Below are 5,289 nucleotides of genomic sequence, written 5' to 3' on the forward strand. Positions count from 1 at the left end.
GATTTCCAAAGTTTATAGTTTCTTAAAAAGCTTGTGGATTTCCGCACGTGTGTAGAAATCCAAAAGTTTATAGTTTAAAGAGTGTTTGCATAAATGATTTTATCCAAACGTGTAAAGTTACCATGTTTCCACCCCATAGTTTTGAAAAGCTTAAATAGGGGCTATGAACTCACCTTGATCTCGGGTTAGGATGGTGCTACAATAGATCTCCTTAGCCTAGAGTTGAACATATATATAAGGTTAACAACGTGCTATAAGTCTAAGAAAACGAGCTTACGCGGCCTCGAGCAAAAACTGGGTTTTAAAGACGAAAACAGCTTGGTTCTGGCTTGATTCGATCGAATAGGAACACGTTCGATCGAATAGACACACATTCGGTCGAATCTGAGGCACACTCGATCGAACTAGAAACACATTTGGTCGAACCAGTTGGAAAAACTCGTTCGGTCGAACATGGAACTTGTTCGATCGAATAGACACTCGTTCGATCGAATACGAAACTCATTCGGTCGAATGAGTTGGAGACCATTCGGTTGCTTTCCTATTCGATCGACTGGTTCGATCGAATGAGTCTGATTCGACTCCTTCAAGCTGGGCGACGGAGAAACCTACGGGTTTTTCAGATTTTCCAGATTTTTGACCCAAAATCGAAGTTTTTGACATGGAAATGCTCGGGATTGAAAGGGCTATCGATTCCTAGTGATTTTAAACACAAAAGCCTGCATTTTGACACCAAAACAAGACGGTTTTTGACCCGAAAACTCTAGAAACGAAAATGGGTGTTTTTGCTCGATTTGAGGCCGAAAATGGTTATGAAAATGGATGATTTTCAAGAAGATCTTACCAAGAATAACAACAAACAGATTTGTGGACTCGGATTTGAAGTTTGAAGACTTTCTCTCTCTAGTTTCTCTCTCTAGAATGAGAGTGTTTGGGTGGGAAGTGTTGGTGGAAATGAAAGAGATGGTGTAAGAATACTTGATTTTCCGCTTAAATACTCGGGTGACTCGGGTTCGGGTTTAGGCTACCGACGGGTCAAGACTAGTCGAGTTCATAAGTTTTTTTTTTTTAAACAAACTAAAACTTTTTCAGCAAAACTTTTATAAAACCATTTTCCGAATAATTATTTGAAATCTTTTTAAATAAGAACATTTAATTTTTCGAAAGCATAAAAATTAATATTTTTCAGGCGTAAATGTCGTTTTATAAAATAAACATTTTAAATGATAAAAGCAGATTTTTCCAATGATATGGGTTCCGAACTTATCGTCCAGAATCCCAAAGTCTATAGTTTCCGATGATTTCACGATCCTAGTTTACCAATCGAATTTCAGGGCGTTACATTCTCCCCAATTTAGAGGAATTTCGTCCCGAAATTTAGAACTTAGTATAGTTGATGCAATGATGTTTTAGATCAAATGATCCCATGATGACCACTATGCGCCACTACCCCTAATTTTCGTCTTGGATACCACCCAAATCAAGTTGAAGGGGTTTATATATAGGGTGTACCAGCGGCTAACCCACCACTCCCTCAACTCCACTTGGGTGTTTCTTTCGACTCCTATTAGTTCAATGACACACAGGACGACACACTATTTTCCACTACAAGGCATCACCTTCAAGCTTTACATCAGACATATTCATTTCGGATTGAAGGGGTTTATATATAGGGTGTACCAGCGGCTAACCCACCACTCCTTCAATCTCCAATGAATAATTCCCTCAATAACTCTTGAATTTAACGCCTCACAGCTGCCACGCTAACTATGAGTCCCTAATTCCAAGTCTCGCTTCAGACATAATCAACTTGTGCCGAAGGGGTTTATGTATAGGGTGTACCAGCGGCTAACCCACCACTCCTTCAACATTCATTGATTAATTCCCTACACGAAGCTTGAGTTCACGACTCATAGTTACACAATAGCATATTGTTTATACACGTATACACCTGTGAACTTGATGTAATTATATTCCGGACTATAATTACGAGTTCACCTTGTATCAATGTATAAACTCCATTGTGTGCGGCTAGAAAAATCGACACGACACCACACACACACACACAACCATGCTTCATGAATGCTAGAATGATGACAAATTTTGGCTCAATGATACATAGTTTACCCCAATGTTTACATGATTAAGTATGCACAACTTGTGTTTTCCAGCACGAGTCATGGGTAGCCAAACTTGGTGTTATGCAAATAAGAGAATATTTATAAGCAAATAGGAACAACATGATACTTCATTGATTGATATTGGTCCTGATTACATGATTACGATTACATAGACTCCAAGATTTCTAGAATTACAAAGATGATGACTAAGCGAACAGATGAGGGTATTCCTCCTTCATCTTATCCTCTCGCTCCCATGTGAACTCGGGTCCACGATGGTTGTTCCAACGTACCTTGACTATGGGTATCCGGCTTCGCTTAGTCCTTTTGACTTCTCGATCTAGGATCTCGACAGGTTCCTCAACAAAGTGTAGTTTGTCGTCGATGCGAACCGTGTCGATCGGGATTTGAGCGGTCTCGTCAACGAGGCACTTTTTGAGTTGCGACACATGAAAAACGTTGTGAACACGGCTGAGTTCTGGAGGCAATTCCAAGCGATAGGCTACGGGTCCGACCTTTTCGATGATCTTGAAAGGTCCTACGTACCTTGGAGCAAACTTTCCCTTTTTTCCGAAGCGAACAATGCCCTTCCAGGGGGAAACTTTGAGCATTACGCGATCGCCTATTTGGAACTCCAGAGGTTTGCGGCGTTTGTCAGCGTAATACTTGTGTCGACAGCGGGCGTCCTTAAGTCTTTGCTGGATGATGGCGATACTGTCAGTGGTTTCCTGTATCAGTTCCGGGCCGAGGATTTGAGAATCTCCGGTCTCGGACCAACACAGTGGAGAACGACATTTCCTGCCATAGAGTGCCTCGAATGGTGCGCATTTGATGGTAGCATGATAGCTGTTATTGTATGAGAACTCTGCAAGAGGAAGGTGAGTCTCCCAGCTACTACCGAATTCAAGGATACAGGCTCTGAGCATATCCTCCAGGGTTTGTATGGTCCTTTCGCTCTGTCCGTCCGTTTCAGGATGATAGGCAGAGCTAAGTTTCACACTTGTCCCAAAGGCTTTCTGAAATGACTTCCAGAACCTTGACGCAAAAGAGGGGTCACGGTCAGACGTGATGCCCTTAGGCACACCGTGACGGGTTACGATCTCACGAATGTAAATCCGCGCCAGCTTCTCCGTAGTGTAGTCCTCGCGGACAGGGAGAAAGTGGGCAGACTTGGTCAAGTAATCCACGATAACCCAAATCGTGTCATAACCGCTGGGTGTCCGCGGGAGTTTGGTAATGAAGTCCATAGCGACTTCGTCCCACTTCCACTGCGGTATGATCGGTTTTTGTAACAGGCCAGATGGTCTCTGATGTTCAGTCTTGATCCGCGAGCATGTTAGGCACCTACCGACGTACAAAGCTATGACTTTCTTCATACCCGGCCACCAGAAGTGAGACTTGAGATTCTGATACATTTTATCACTGCCCGGGTGAATAGAGTATCTGGATTTGTGCGCTTCGTTCAGGATAAGTTCTCGAAGTGGTTCAGAGTTTGGAATCCACATGCGATTTAAGTAGTAAAGTATACCATCAAACTTGGTTTCAAACTTCCGTTCGGCACCGCAAGATAGCATATTTTTGAGATCACCACCAGCAATCGCTTGCTTTTGAGCTTCAAGAACCAAGGAGGGAAGATTGGACTGAATACGGATCGCATGCAACTGGGTCCTTTCCTTGCGACTTAACGCGTCAGCCACTACGTTAGCCTTTCCAGGGTGGTAGCGGATTTCGCAGTCGTAGTCACTTAGGAGTTCAACCCATCGACGTTGTCGCATGTTTAGCTCCCTTTGGTTGAGGATGTGTTGTAGGCTCTTGTGGTCGGTGAAGATGACACATTTCGTACCGTATAGGTAGTGTCTCCATATTTTTAAGGCAAAGACCACAGCACCCAATTCCAAGTCGTGGGTGACATAAATCCTCTCATGACTCTTGAGTTGGCGCGAGGCATAAGCGATGACCTTACCGCGTTGCATTAAGACGCAGCCTAGACCTTGGCTCGAGGCGTCGCAATAAACAACAAAATCATCGTTACCCTCAGGAAGTGACAGGATTGGTGCATGACAGAGTTTATGTTTCAATGTTTGGAAAGCCTCTTCTTGCTCTTGGTTCCAAATGAATGGTTCCCCTTTTTGAGTTAACATTGTGAGAGGCAATACGATCTTTGAAAAGTTCGAGATGAATCGACGGTAGTACCCAGCTAAACCAAGAAATGAACGAATTTCGGTTGGCGTTGTAGGCGCTCCCCAATTTTTGATGGCTTCAATCTTGGCAGGGTCGACATGAATGCCTTCCTTGTTAATGATGTGACCTAAGAATTGAACTTCCCTTAGCCAGAATTCGCATTTGGAGAATTTGGCGTAGAGTTGCTCTTTCCTCAGCAGATCCAAGGTAAGCCTGAGATGAAGCTCATGGTCGGCTTTAGAGCGGGAATAAACGAGAATATCGTCAATGAAGACGATAACAAACTGGTCCAGGTATGGACGACAAACGCGATTCATGAGATCCATGAACACCGCAGGGGCATTCGTCAAACCAAAAGGCATGACTAGGAACTCGTAGTGTCCATAACGAGTTCTGAAAGCGGTTTTCGCGATGTCGTCCTCCATGACGCGTACTTGGTGATAACCTGAGCGTAGGTCGATCTTGGAAAAGTAAGTGGCTCCTTGCAGCTGGTCGAAAAGATCGTCAATCCTTGGTAATGGATACCGATTCTTGACCGTGAGTTTGTTAAGCTCACGATAGTCTATGCACATCCGGAAAGATCCGTCCTTCTTCTTGACGAAGAGGACTGGAGCTCCCCATGGAGATGAACTAGGGCGAATAAAACCCTTGTCTAGTAGTTCCTGTAGCTGGCTCGATAATTCCTGCATTTCTGACGGAGCCAAACGATACGGAGATTTTGCCACGGGGGTTGCACCGGGAACTAATTCGATGTGGAATTCGACTTGTCGGCTAGGAGGTAGTCCGGGTAAGTCTTTAGGAAAAACGTCTGGAAATTCACGCACAACGGGGACATCAGAGAGCTTCTTCCCTAAAGATTTCTTGATGGAGACATGAGCTAGGAAGGCGAGACACTTCTTTCGAAGGCATCGCCGAGCTTTAAAGCAGGAGATTAATTTCAGACATCTGGCTGATCTTTCTCCTTGAATAATTATGGACTCGCCAGAAG

This window comes from Bidens hawaiensis, unplaced genomic scaffold (genome assembly GCF_021521415.1).
Source record: "Bidens hawaiensis isolate Kalapana, Puna unplaced genomic scaffold, B.hawaiensis_p1.1 tig00025557_1, whole genome shotgun sequence".
Lineage (NCBI taxonomy): Eukaryota > Viridiplantae > Streptophyta > Magnoliopsida > Asterales > Asteraceae > Bidens > Bidens hawaiensis.